Genomic DNA, 15,335 nt, shown 5'->3' with positions numbered 1-15,335 from the left:
CCGGCGCCTTTTGCCGGCTCTGCTGGATTTAGCAGATAAGGTGCGCTTTGCAGCCCTCGTCAGGCCCAGCCTGCTGTCTGTGCTTCTCGCAATCGTAATGGTAGAGAATAGGGAGAAGGACTGGTTGCAGTGGGAATAAATTGCATTTTTATAGCCCATGTCAGCTCGAAAGGAGCAAGCCATTTTGGAATTCAAGTTCTTGGCCACGACAGTGCGGTGAAATAGATACAAAATGAGGGCGGGGTGATTTTACACTCACACAGGCTGGAAAAAAAATTAAATATGCGATCTTCATCTGCACGTTGGATTTCTTCCCATTTACGAACTGAAAAGATGTAAAAACGAAAAAAAAAAGAAAAAAAAGGGAGGAAACGTGATCAGTTACAGTGAGGTTTCTGTTGGGGGTGGGGGGGGGCGGCAGAGAAAGAAGTTAAAAGTCCAGAAAATGGCAGTGTCAGAAGACCAAAGGACAACAAATGTATTCTTGGTGGAGGATGAGAAAGGAGAAAGCACAGATAACATGCCGTTTGCTCTTCAAGGCATTTATAACAAACATTCATAAGTGAAAAATTGCAGCACACCAATTCTAAGGAGACCTTCCATGCCTGTGACGCCTGTGAGACCATTTCAAGGCTGACTTGAGGAAAAGTTGCTTGTTTACTGTACTTAGCCACTGTGGGTAGGCAAGGAAACAGGAAACGGAAACCTAACACCTTTGTGAATGTGAACTGATTCTTTTTACTGTGGAGGTGTTACTCATAAACCATTGGGTTCTTTTCTTTTAACTTATAAATGAAACTACTAAACTATTCAATAAAATCCGGAGTGAAAAGTATGTCTTAGTATTAATCTGCAAGTGAAGTTTCTGCTAGTGTGCAGAATTTGATTAATCTTCCTTGGACACGTTGAGACTCAACTGTATTGCTGTGGATGATCTGTCCTTGTCCTGAGACCTTTCAGTGATCATGGAGCAGGCCCATCCATGTTTAAGGAGATTAAAGTGGGGAGAGAGCCACTTTTATTGCCAGTACGCTGGGCAATCGGTGTCCATCAGTTCAGTCACCATTGGTTTTGTGTACCAGAGTAAAAGTCACACTTTGGTGGTAGGCAAGATGACTATGGCTGGTAAATAATACGCACAGCTCTTATTAACCCTAGTTTTACATGTTAGCCAAGCCTAGTTTTACATGATGTTAGCCAAGCCTAGTTTTACATGATGTTAGCCAAGGAAGCATGCCAACAGTGAGGTTGTAATATGCAGTTATGCCAGGCACCCTGGAGATTCCAACTGACTTATCAGTGTGCTCTTATGTGCTTTTTACATGCTTCTTGCTGTTAGACCAGAAGTGTGTTATAAACTATAGAAGACTCATTTCTAGTGGATGTACACACACACACACACACACACACACATGTATGTGTGTATCAGGGATTGCTTGTTTGTTTGTTTTTTGTCTCTTGTTTTTTTTTTTTTTTTTTTTTTTTAAGTGCCATATATAACAGTATTTAGAGGAGGGATCTTCCATTTTTCCAAGCGCTATCTCCAGGACTCTCATCTTGCCCCTCTATTATATTACTGCTCATCAAAAATTTTTAAGGAAAAACTTGGTCCAATGATTTTTTCACCATGAACAATATTTTTGGAGACCTACCCCTTCCTCCCCAAAAACCCCTTGGAAGCACTGTACCATGTGTCTAAGTAAACTGATAGGCTTTAGGAGAAACTATGGATAACACGCTGACTCAGTCAGAACAATGTCGAGGCGACTCCCCAGCAGAAAACCATATTATACCTGATGGGTCAGAGACCTCAAATCACTACTTTCTACTTTGGGGACTACCTGAATTTGATTTGTTAGTTTTTTTAAAAATGAAAACCATGAATGAACTGCCAAGGGCTGTTGTTACAGGCTAAATTGTGTTCACATCAAATTCATATATTGTAGCTTTATCATCTAGTATCTCAGAATGCAAAACTGGTTATAAATAGGTCTCATAAAGAGAGGATTGAGCTACAGAAGGCTGTTAAGGATAGAGTCAGGATGTACCTTACCTCAGTCTGGTATCTTCATTTAAAAAAAAAAAAGTATATGAGGAAACAGCACAGGATACATGCTTAAAAGCATCTCAAGGAAAGGACAAGAAGGCCATTCACAAGCCAAGGGACTGGCTCTGAGGAAACAAGGCAAAGCTAGCAGCCCTGTAAGGTCTAGTGTCCAGTATGGTGAGGAAATAAATATCTATTTAAACTTGTCTATGATATTTTGTTATGATAGCTCTAGAAAACACACAAACTATGTCTTTTTCTCTCATAGCGAATTAAAGTTGTTGAGTATTTAAGCATGTTTTATCCTCATATTCCTGAGTTATCACGTGCCTTATGAGCCATGAGATGCAGTGGGGAGGATGCTGTGAAGATGGGGGATGCTGTGCATAGCCATTCTCCAGTGGAAAAATCTGCTGACAGTCATGTATGTTGGTTGTTATTTGAGTAGACGAGCAGTGTGTTTCCATGGATCCGAAAATCCTCTGCAGTGGGCTTCTAGGACTGAAACATTTACTTAAATTGAGGTTTCACAGAGACCAATGAAAACACAAGTTAAATTCAGTAGAATTTAAATGGGCTGTTGGAAATTTCCCTGGAGCTGGGAGAGAAATGGAGTCTCAGTCCTGCCTACCATAAAAGGTAACATAGAAACGGTGGAGTAACTTTTACAAAGTCCACAGTATGGAGGTCAGAGGATGCTCTGGTGTAGAAGGCTTTCTTCCACCTGTTTGTGGGTTCTGGGGGTGGAGCCCAGGCTGGCTGAGAGAGAGAGAGAGAGAGAGAGAGAGAGAGAGAGAGAGAGAGAGAGAGAGAGAGAGCCTTCTCCCTCTGAGCCATTCCCAGACCCCTAAGCTTGCTCCTGTTGCACTTTTCTCATTTTATTTTACATAGTCACTGTGTTGTCTAGGAAGGTCATTTGTATTATTACTCCCCTCTTTAGAAACAAAACTCAGCAAAAGTGTTGCTTTTCTGTTTGCTGGCTTGTTTTTGTTTTTGTTTTGTGGTGTTAAGAATTGAATCCAGGTTCTCACATATTAGGTAGGCAAGTTACATCCCAAGCCATGCACACTGAACTGTGATCTTTAGTAGCATAAAGTCCCCCCTTTTTCACACTAACAGAACATCAAAACTTGGTGACTTGTTTTAAACATTATTTTTCCCTATAAAACTGTCAAATGTGCAGATTTGCTGGAGTGATTTTTTTTTCCAGATATTTCTAACTGAAATCTTAGTGATTTTAATTTGTTGCATATATACAGAAAGCATCTATTATGTTAAATCTCTGTGCTGAGTGCTAACATAAAGATAAAATAAATAAAGCATATAAAGAGCTTGTGGTCCAGTAGCAAAGGTAGCTTATATGATCAAAAATACAACTGAAAGAGAAGAATTTAGGTTCCATTTTAGCCAGCAACTTTAAAATGAGCAAAAGAAATTGTCTTTACTCTTTGTAAAGAACATTTACATAGCGACCCAATACACTAGAATGGTTAGAAGGGTAGGGCATTACCACCCAGCATAGCAACTGAGGGCTGCTACCTAGGAACTGGTTACATTCAGTGTTGTCATAGTGACAACTCTGCCTTCACCATAGCAGGTAACATTTAAAGTATTCCTTATGTATAGAAAACTAGAGACATAAAATTTCCTAGGGGGATAAGCATAGGCCAGCCAGCACTGTGTTAATGACTTCATTAATGAATCCCAAAAGAACAAAACTGTAAATGTGGATGGCCAAGGCGGTGCTAGAAATGGGGCTTGATCCAGCCGGAGCAAAACCAGAATCTCCCCATGGAGGCCTTTCAGACAGACAGCCGATTTTGAAAAGACAGCCCTGAAAGTGGGGGAGGATAGAGCCACTCATCCTACCCTGAATCCTTAGATATTTTAGAACTGATGCCAAATTAAAAAGCCCATCCCCTGTTTTTTCATGAGTTTCACTTAAAGGTAATTATATTTTTTAAGTGTGTGTGTGTATAAATAAAATTCAGCATGTGTATGCTAGGTAAGAGGACAACCAGAAAGGGCTCCTCTCCCTGTCCAGCCTGGGTCCTGGGGATCACTTTCAGGTGGTCAGGCTTGCCTGGCCAGCCCTTTGCCCAGTGAGCCCACTGGCCAGACCTTTAAATTTCCTAAGGCTTCCATGTGTTAAATACAGTGTACATTTTCCTCATCGTGTGCTCCATAGCATTAATGAATGCTTTACAGTTTTGGTGTCCATTCCTACCTACCAGTCCGTTAAAAATTTGTTAAAGATGCCAGCTATATATATGATACCTATGTGTAGCTGAACCACTGAGAAATGCCTGTCAGATCGCTACAATTCTGCTTGCTGACCCAGCATAGTTATGTGAATGTTGAAATGTCTTATTGTTATTGAAGTGTTTTAACCAGTACATTAATGGAAATGTCTAAAAATTATTCTGTATTTCCTAGTTCTGATTTCTTAAGCGTTCCTCCTTCTTTTAAAGCAGGTCCTTCTAACCCCTTTAGCTCAGTCTTCCTTGCAGCATGTCTTCTTTCGTTTTTACATTTCTTTGCCTCTCCCATTCATCAGAGATTTTCCTCTTTACCTGATACTAGGAGGTGGGGAGCGAAGTGATGAATAGAGAACTCAGATCTTTAAAACATCTCTAGGCTAGACCACTGCTTGTACAAAGTCATTGCTAAACAAAGCAGCTTTTTCTAGTTGGTTGCTATAGAGACAAATGACTTTAAATGGAGTCAGATTTGGCAGAGTCTAAGCAAGTAGGCTTTGTAAGGCTGGGGCCTTTTAGAGACTGAAACTAGGAAGGATATGAAGGGGACCAGTTTCACAAATGAGCTGACAGGTAATTAATTGGTAGATGTTGTCCAAGCATCCTTACGTACAATTATACAGTATTTTTTTTAAAATACAGCTTAACTCATAGCATATTCTCACATTTAAGGTATCTAACTTAATAGCTTACTAAGGATATTCAGGATCATGCAATCATCACCACAACTTTAGAGTATTTTCATCATCTCATGAAGGTACTTTGAGACCTGCCATGATAGCTTACACCTGTCATCCCAGCACCAGAAGACTGAGGCAGGAATGGTAGGTAATACCAGCCTGATCTACATAGAGAGTTCCAGGCTGACCAAAGCAACATGTAAGCTCTGTCCTGTAAATAAAATATAAATACACATATATGTGGATGTAGTATATGTGAATATATATCTTTCTACTCTTTAACTACCACTCCCAGTGTTACATCTGTAGATTTGTCTTTTCTGAACAGCATCTTTCAAACATGTCTTTGATATTTTCATCCACGGTATAGCACTTATTAACCCTTAATTTGTTTTTGTTACCCAATAACTTTGTACTTTCTGGATCAAACTCATGTCCTTCCCTGTCAGTTGATGGCGTGTGAGTTGCTTCCACCTTTGTCTATTATGTATACTACTGCTAGGAATATTTGTGTGCAGAACTTTTGCATATGGCTGTTTTCATTTCTCTACATTTGTGCCTAGGGATAAACCTGGACACAAATGGTAGGTAACTCCCTTTGAGGAGCCACCAGATTGGTTGCAAAAATATCTGCACCATTTACCATTTCTATTAGACACAAGTGACCCAAATTCCCATTACCTCTACACTTGTTATAATGTGTTCTTGAAGAGTCTGGAGGCATGGTTTAGCAGTTACAAGTACTAACTGCTCTATCAGAGGGCTTAAGTTCAGTTCACAGCCCCACCCAGGGCAGTTCACAGCCCTCTAGAACTCCAGTCCCAAGTGATCCAACAAAACCCTCCTAGGGTCTCCATGGGCATCAGGCACATGCCTTGTACACAGGCATATGTGCTTGTAGACCACTAATAACATAATAAAAGGTGTAAAATATGGTTTTGACTGTAGCCATGTGATCTATAAAGTATATTTCATTGAGATTTTGCTTTGCATTTCCTCAGTAACTAAAGCTGTTGTTATGTTTCATTTACATGTTGGACATTTCTATATCTTCTGAGGAGGCCATTTTCAGATCTTTTCCCATTTTCTGTTGGCTCATTTTCTTTTTAGTTTGGAGTTGTGCTCTTTCCATCATTGAAGTCAAGTCTTTTCAATACATGGATTTAAATTTCTGTGAGTTGGTATTTTTGGTGGTGTCTTTTCCAAAATAAATCTTGTGTGTGCATGTGCACGCACGTGCCTGTGTGTGTGTGTTGTGTGTATGTATGTTAACTGTTGTATCTGCTTTGGGTTTTTGTTTTGGCTCATGATTGTAATTTCTCAAAATCATTACCATTCCAAGGTCAAAGATTTACAATGGTCTTTTTTTTTTTTTCTACTTGTTGTTAGAAATGGTGTTGGCTCAGGGCACCCCAAAACCAATTTCTCAGCACAAATATTTATTTACCCCAGAGGGACAAAGGGCAGAGGGGATAAGAAAAAAATGACAGGAAGTAGAGGACAAGGCAGAAGAGAAAAGGAAGAGGGGAGAGGCAGGAAGGAATATTTGGCCTGAGGGACTGCCTCTGGATAGAGAGGAGAGGGCATTGGTGATTTATAACAGGCAAATCCCATGTTATGTTGAGGTGTTTAATTTTAATTAGGCAGGTTAATTAGGTGAACCAAAGGGGCCTTTGATTGCAAGACTTCAATACTTTGATAGCTGGGCCTTGGTAGTCTGTTTTTGGAAGAGGAAGTGGCCAAATATGGTAAAATAGGCCCTGGTGGCTAGTTTAGGACTGTAATTTAGCAGGGTTTTTTTTTTGCTTGCTTGCTTTTTAGCAAGGCAGAGGGGATGGGGAGAAAGGCAAGGCCTGCTGGGGTCATGTTTGCCAAGCTTGGGCTGGCTAGAGTCCCTTCACTTGTATGTAGTTTTAGCACTTTACAATTATGTCTTTGATTTCACTTGAAATTATTTTTGTATGCTATGTGAAGCATGAAATCCAAAATCATTTTTTGCAAGGGGTGTCCAGTATTCAAGTGCATCTATTAAAAACATTTCCCTAGTCACTTGGCTTAGATATTTTTTCTTTTAGATTTTATTTCTGTGTCCGTGTGAGTATGTGCCATGCGTGTGCACATGGAGGGCAGAAGAGGGTTCCGGGTCCTCGGCAACTAGAATTGATGAGACGCTTGATGGTGGTGGTGGGAACCAAACTCAGATTCCCTGGAAACCAGCAAGCACTCTTAAACACTGACGTATCTCTCCAGCTGCGTTAGTTTAGAGTTTTTATAAAAAGTAAATTTGCTGTCAACGTTTGGGTTTCTTTCTGGACGGTTCTACTGCTGACCTGTTGTCACATTGTTGTCCAGTTCCTTTACCTTGCAGTTTAGAAGTGAGGAATGGAAGTCTTTCCATTTGTTCTCTAGTTTGCAGCTTGACTCCCTGGGGTCCTTAAGTTTTCCTGTGGGTCTTAAGGATATTTTCTCAGTGCCGCACAGAAGCCACTCTGAATGGAGATAAAGATTTGATTGTTTTGTGCATCTGGGAAGAGACACCCAGAGAGCCCAGAGGTGTCAAGGTTGCTGGAACTGAACTGTTACAGGTGGTTGTAAGCTGACTGATGTGGTTTCGGGGAGGTAAACTCAGACCCTTCTTTTTAAAAAAGCTGGGTGTACTCTAACCCCTCCCCCATTCCTCCAGCCCCACTTTGAGAGTATTACCTTGTAACAATGTTGTCTTCTAGTCAGCAAATTTTGGGATTTGAATCATCCATCCACTTTACATTTTTTCAGCAGTACTTTGTAGACTTTAAAGTCTTAAGATCTATTTTATCTTGTTGGATTCATTTCTGCTTTTGGGGGCTGTAAAAATGGAAGTATTTTCTTAATGTGAATAATATAAGAACGGCTACTCTTTCTCTTCTTTAATTAATTTGAAATGTTTTAATATAACATATTTAGCTCATATTTTTTTTTCATCTCACCTAACTCCTTCTAGATCTATGGGGCAAGTGGAAACGTGTCATCAAACAGAAAAGGTCGAGCAGATTAAGAAACCCCAGCAATTCTCATAACTGAGAATGGTAGGCGTTTGGATCTGCTCCCGACCTGGTTCCTGTCCTAGAACATGTGACCACTACACCCCACTATGAGGACTAGGGCAACTGGTCCTGTAGCAAGTAGCCCAGAGTTCTCTATGCTAATGATGTATCTAGATGGGCCCCAAGGCTTTGGCCAAAAAGCTTCCCTTCCTAGACAGTCCTTCCTGCAAAAGGTGTTTAATCTCTGGTCCACCCTGAGTAAGTTGTATGCATCCATTTTAAAGGATGAATATATAGTTTGGACAAGCATCCACCATGGAGGAAAGCCTTCCTTACTGAGCTGCGCTTGCTCTCTACCTAAGTCTCCTTGCAGAAGGCCCCTCCAAGTTCCTGGCACTCACCCTGCACTAAGCCAGACACACACACACCCAGGCGCCCACCCCTGGGCTCATCGCCAGTCTTCCCAACTCCTTGCAATTCCCAGTGGTGTCTGGGTGTCTAGGATATTGGGATCCACAGCCCCTGGCTGTGTGTTTCTCACAGGCTGGGCTCCCCCCAATCTTAGGCTGCGTTCCACCTCCCAGAGCCGTGTGTGGGCTTGTTCAGCATAGGCAAGGATGAGATATAACCTAGTGTCCCTGCTTTTCATCTGTGCCAGCAGTGTTCACACATGCGGCTCCACATAGATCCTCCCTGCTTCCCTACGTAGCCACACAACTTCATTGACTCTCCCTCAAAAACAAAGCAAAACAAACCCAATAAAACAAAACAAAAGGACCAAAATGAAACACGAAATACACTGAAGAAAAGAACTACAGTTTGTGTTGGTGAACTACTCCCAGGGTATGGGGTCTGCTCTGGAGTGTGGTACATAGACCCAGTAACACTCCAGGAGAGAGAACTGGTTCCCCTTTGCTAGGAATTGCAAATAGCTTCTGGGTAGGGTAAGGACGGAGGGTCTGAATCCACTCCCCCTTACGGTGCTGGGATTTTGTGTGGTTTAAACCTGGGTAGGTCTTCTATGTGCTGTCATGGTCTCTGTGGGTTTATATATGTACTATTCCTGATGTTTTGTTCATTCAATCAAGGACTGCTTCCTTGAAGTCATCTACCACTTCTGGCTCCTACACACTTTCCGCCTCCTTTTCCACATAGCCCGGAACCTTGACAGGAGAAGCTTAACACACACTCCACATTTAGGGTAGAGGGCTCCAAAGTCTGACTCTTCACATGTTGTCAAGTTGTGGGTCTGTTGCTAATTATCATCTTCTGCAAGAAGCTTCTGTGATGGGGGTTGAGTGATGCATGGATCTATGGTACAGCAAGATGTCCTTAAGAGTCATCTTATTACTATGTCCCTTTAGCAGACTAGTAGTAGTAGGTTTCCCCTTAGCACCCATGACCTATCTAGTCTCAAGTCCTTGTCCACTTTAAGAGTGTCAGATATGTGTGCCATCTCACAGAGTGGTCCTTAAATCCAATCAAAAAGAAGTTGGGTACTTCCATAATACTTGGACCATTACTGGACTAGGATATCATGCAGGCGGATCACGGGATTTGTGCCTGGCTGATACTGATGACTATTTCTCTACTCCAGTAGCGTCCTTTACTCTACCCTGCCATCCTTCTCCCCCATTTAATTCTCCTACTATCATTTCTCCTTTATCCCTTTATAACACACTACTTTTCCTTTCATAGACCCCCCTCCCCCATGACCCTGTAACATAACTACCCAACCTCTCGTTATTTGGATTGACACACATATATCTAAAGCTTAAAGCTAACATCCAAATATAATAGAAAACATGCAATATGTGTCCTTTTGGATATGGGTTACCTCATTCATCCTTTACCTGCATATATTATAATTTCATGTTTCTTTTTTTTTTGTTTTTTTGTTTTTTTGTTTTTTTTTGTTTTTGTTTGAGACAGGGTTTCTCTGTATAGCCCTGGCTGTCCTGGAACTCACTCTGTAGACCAGGCTGGCCTCGAACTCAGAAATCCACCTGTCTCTGCCTCCCGAGTGCTGGGATTAAAGGCATGCGCCACCACGCCCGGCTCTCATGTTTCTTAACAGTAGAATAATATTCAATTATGTAAATGCACCACATTATTCTTTCATCTATTGATGGACATCTAAGCAATTTCCAACTTGTAGCTTTTATGAACAGAGCAGCAATCAGTGTGGAAGATGTAGTAGGATGTACAGTCCTTTTGGTATATGTCCAGCATTGGTATAGCTAGATCTTTAGGTAGATTTAGTCCCATCTTCCTGAGGAACTGCCAGCCTGATTTCCATAGTGTCTATGCCAGTTTGCACATCCTCCAGCAATGTCCCCTTTCTAAAACTCCTTGCCAGCCAGAGCTGTAATTTGTTAGTTGATCTTGGCTATTCTGACTGATATAAGGTGAGATCTCAGGACGGTTTTAATTTGCATTTTCTTGATGGCTAAGGTTATTGAACATTTTAAAAAATGTTTCTCAGCCATTTGTGGTTTCTCTTTTGAGAAAACTATTTAGTTCTTCACCAAATTTTTATTGAGTTATTTATTTTCTTAAAGCTCAGGATTTTTTGGTTCTTTATATGTTCTACATATGTATAAGGTCTAGATATAGGCCTTCTACAAATGATAGTTTTGTTTTGTTTTTTCACATTGTGTAGGCTGCTGGTTTGCTTGAATGGTGGTATCCTTTGATATACAGAACATTTAGTTTTACAAGGCCACACATTTTGTTGATACTAATGCCTGTGCTATTGGTGATTTGTCTGTGCCAAGTAGTTCAAACCTATTCCCCACTTTTGATTCAAGGTCCTTGATCCATTTGTACTTAGATTTTGTGCAAGTGGTAGATAACAATCTATTTACATTCTTCCACATGCCGCTATTCAGTTTGGCCAGTTTCTTGAAAATGCTGTCTTTTTTACAATGTATATTTTTGGCTCCTTTGTAAAAATCAGGTGTAGAATTATATCTGGATTTTCAATTGTATACCATTGATCAATGTGTCTATTTTAATGGCAATCCCATGCTGTGTTTAGTACCATAGATTTGTGTACAACCAATAGCACAGGCGTTAGTATCAACAATATGTGTGGCCTTGTAAAACTAAAATGCTTCTGCATATCAAAGGACACCACCATTCAAGCAAAGCAGCAGCCTACACAATGTGAAATCTGGGATGATGACACCTCCAGCAGTCCTTTTCTTATTCAGGATTGTTCTAGCTATCTTATTTTTGTGTATGATTTCCATATTAAGTTGAGTATTATGTTCCAGTTTCTCTGAAGAATTGTGTTGGAGTTTCCATGAGGATTGGACTGAGTTTGTAAATTGCTTTTGGTAGAATGGCCATTTTCACTATTAATCTTACTGATCTATGAGATGGAAGATCTTAACATCTTCTGATATCGCTTCAACTTCTTTCTTCAAAGACTTGAAGTTTTTAATCATTCAGTCCTTTCACTTGCTTGATTTAGAGTTGCTTGAATATATTTTATATTATTTGAGGCTATTTGATTTCTTCCTCCGTTGCTTTTCATTTGTATATTAAATGGTTACTGATTTTTGTGAGTCAATTTTCTATCCAGCTACGTTGATGAAAGTGGGGGAAGGGGCAGTCACTTATATATGCTATCATATCATCTGAAAATAAAGATACATTGACTTTTTTCTTTCCAGTTTGTACCCCCCTGATTTCCTTCAGTGGTCTTATTACTCTAGCTAAAACTTCAAATATACTATATTAAGTAGGTATTGAGAGAGTAGACAATCTTGTATTGCCCCTGATTTTAGTGGAATTCCTTTGAGTTTCTCTCCAGTTAATTTGATGTTGACTATGGGCTTGCTACAAACTGCCTTTGTTTGTTTAGGTATGTCCCTCTATCCCTAATCTCTCCAGGACTTCTATTATGAAGGGGTGTTGGATTTTTATCACAGGCCTTTTCTGCATCTAATGAGATGATTATGTTGGGGGTTTTTTCTTTTAGTTTGTTTGTAGACACAAACCTTTTGTTCTAGAGCTTTCTGATGTGCTGTTTTGAGTATGAGATGTCTCCAGGTTGGGTGTTGTTTTGTTTTTTTAATGTAGGTACTTAGTGCTATGAACTTTCATTGTAGCACAGCTTTCACCGTGTCCCATAGGTTGGGTATGTTGTGTAACTATTTTCATTCAATCTTAGAAAGTCTTTAATTTCTTTATTTCTGTCTTAACTAATTTTTCATTCAGGAGAGAGTTTCCATGAGTTCATAGGCTTACTGTTGTTTCTGGCTGATAGAATGCAGGGGATTATTTCTGTTTTCTTTTATCTTTTTGAGACTTGCTTTATGCCAGTTTGGGAGCAAGTTCCATGAGGTGCAGAGAAGAAGGTATATTCTTTTATGTTTGGATGAAATGTTCTAAAAATATGTTAGGTCCATTTGGTTTATAACATCTATTAACTCCAGCATTTATTTCTCTGTTTTCTTTCTGTCTAGATGACCTGTTCATTGGTGAGAGTGGGAGTAGTGAAATTTCCCACTCTCAGTGTATGATTTAAGCTGTAATCGTGTTCCTTTTATAAATATGGGTGCCATTGTGATTAGGGCATAGATGTTAAGAATTGAAATGTCATTTTGGTGGATTTTTCCTTTGGTGACTATATAGTGGCCTTCCCTATCTCTTGTATTTTGTTTTGGTTGAAGTCTATCTTGGTAGCTATTTCAGTGACTACACTTGCTTGCTTCTTCGGTCCGTTTGCTTGGAGTATCCAATTCTTTACCCTGAGGTGATGTTTATCCTTGATGGTGATGTGTGATTTTGGATGCAGCAAAGAAGGATGAGTCCTGTTTTTGCTTTCATTCTATTAGTCTGTGAGTTTTTATTGGGGATTGAGACCATTAATATTTAGAGATATCAATAACCAATAATTGTTGTTTTTTTAATCTTCTTGTTGGTGGTAATACTGGTGTGTGTGTGTGTGTGTGTGTGTGTGTGTGTGTTCCTTCTTTTGACTTTGCTGTTGAGATTAACTATTCTCTGCGTTTTCATGGTCATAGTTAACCTCCTTAGGTTGGAAACTTTTTCTAACATGGTCTGTAGGCCTGGACTGGCAGATAAATATTGTTTAACAGTGGCTTTATGTCATGGAATATCTTATTTTCTTCATCTGTAGTGATTGAAATTTTTGCTGGGTACAGTACTCTGGGCTGACATATCTGGTCTCTTAGAGTCTGCAGCACATCTGTCCAGGCCCTCTGGCTTTTAAGAGTCTCCATTGAGAAGTCAGGGTCATTCACTTTTTCTCAACATTGTCTTTGGAAGAACACGTACTCTTAATTTGATTTTTTTTTCCTAATTTTATATTTGTCTTTTGGTTTCATGTGTGTCTGTGCAATACATGACCCATAGGCCATGACTTCATAGGCCCGGTGCCTATGAAGGCCAGACGAGACCATCATATCCCTTGGAACTAGAGGTAGGGATGATGGTGACCTGCCATGTAGGTGCTGAGAATCAAACCTGGATCTTCTGAAAGAGTAGCCAGTGCTCCTGACTACTGACTTTATTTTGATGAAGCTCAGTTTATCATTTTTCTTTCCATGTCATATTTATAAAATCTTTACAGTCACAATTTTCCTCTTTATTTTTAGAGTGGTATTAGGAATTCAACATGATTGAACAAAAAATACAGTACCAATCTAACTATTTCCAGGCACCTTCCTATGCATATGCACTTATGTTCTTCCTATCAGCATCCCTGTTCTAACCCATACTGCACATCTTTATCTTTTAAGCCCATTGTTGTTACTACAGTTCATTCTTGTTTGTGTTCTATAGGTTTTAACATATGTAGGTTTCTGCCGTTACTGTCTTACACCGAATAGCTTTACTCCCCACCTCCTCTGTGCTCTGCCTATTTATTCCTCCTGCTCTATACCATTTGACAACCACTGATCTTTTTACTCTCTCCAGAGTTCTTCAAGAATCTGATGCAGCTAGAGTCATACAGTTTGTACTCATTTTCATCTTCTTTACCTAGCAGGATGCAGTTCAATCCCCTCCCTGTCTTTTCATTGCTTGACCCTCAAGCAACGATGCTATTCTGTTGTCTGATACATTGTTTACCATTTGCCTTCTGAAGGACAGATTGATGCTTCCAATTCCCAGCAATTCTAAATACCTCTTCTATAAGCAACTGTAAGCCAAATTTTCATGAATATAGGTTTTTGCATCCTTAAGGTAAATACCAGCACCTGACATTGCTGGTTTGCATGGTAAGAGTTTGTTTTATAAGCTGCCTCCACATTGTCTTCCAATATAGTTGCAACAATTTTCTCCAGTTCCATCCACAATGAGTTGCTGCTGTTTTGGCATAATTTGGAGTTATCACTTTGTATCAAGTGACTTTGTATTTCAACCACTTAAATGGATTATAATGCTATCTCATTATAAATTCATATTTGGCTAATTATTTGCTATATTGAATATCTTATTTGTCAATCTGTGTATCTTTATTAATGAGGTATATATCCAGGTATTTTATCTAGTTCTTTTTGTTGTTTTATTTTGTACATACCTCACTATATAGTCCTGGCTACCCAGGAACTTTTTATATAAACCACAAACCTTGAACTCAAGAGATCTGCTTACTTCTGCCTCCCAAGTGCTGAGATTTAAGGTATATGCCTCCACACCAGCCCTATAATTTTAAATCTTAAGATTCACATATTACTGTATCCTAGTTTTATGGTTTCATGTTTTATATTTAAGTCTATACATTTTGAGTTAATCTTTGTAAATACTATAAGGTTGAGCTGGAGAGATGGCTCAGTGGTTAAGAGCACGAACTGCTCTTCTGAAGGTCCTGAGTTCAAGTCCCAGCAACCACATGGTGGCTCACAACCTTCCATAATGAGACTCGATGCCCTCTTCTGGTGCATCTGAAGAAAGCTACAGTGTACTTAGATATAATAATAAATAAGTCTTTAGGCCAGAGAGAGCAGGATCGACCAGAGCAAGCAGAAGTTCTGAATTCAAATTCCCATCAACCACATGATAGCTTACAACCGTCAGTACAGCTACAGTGTACTCATATACATTATATATGTATATATCCTTTTTTTAAAAGCTGTAAGGTCTGTACCTAGATACTTAGATTACTTGTTTTATGTGCAGATGTTCAGTTGTTCCAACACCACTTATTGAAAAGACTATTCTTTGTTTCATTGTATTATCTTTGATACTTTACCAAAAATCAATAGATTATTTATATGGGCTTTCTGTTCTCTTCCTCTGACCTATACTAATTTTGCATTGATTTTCCCTTCCTTCCTTCCTTCCTTCTTTT

At 39.6% G+C, this 15,335-nt stretch overlaps 1 protein-coding gene across 5 annotated transcripts in view; it reads left to right on the top strand.

The window, feature by feature from the left end:
* Mcm9 (minichromosome maintenance 9 homologous recombination repair factor) overlaps positions 1-15,335 on the top strand; it is an 88,052-nt gene that overhangs the window by 33,646 nt on the left and 39,071 nt on the right. The gene's annotated exons all lie outside the window — the stretch shown is intronic.

Source organism: Mus caroli, chromosome 10, assembly GCF_900094665.2.
Source record: "Mus caroli chromosome 10, CAROLI_EIJ_v1.1, whole genome shotgun sequence".
Classification (NCBI taxonomy): domain Eukaryota; kingdom Metazoa; phylum Chordata; class Mammalia; order Rodentia; family Muridae; genus Mus; species Mus caroli.
The sequence above is the reverse complement of the archived record's forward strand: the minus strand, read 5'-3'. Positions and strand labels throughout refer to the sequence as shown.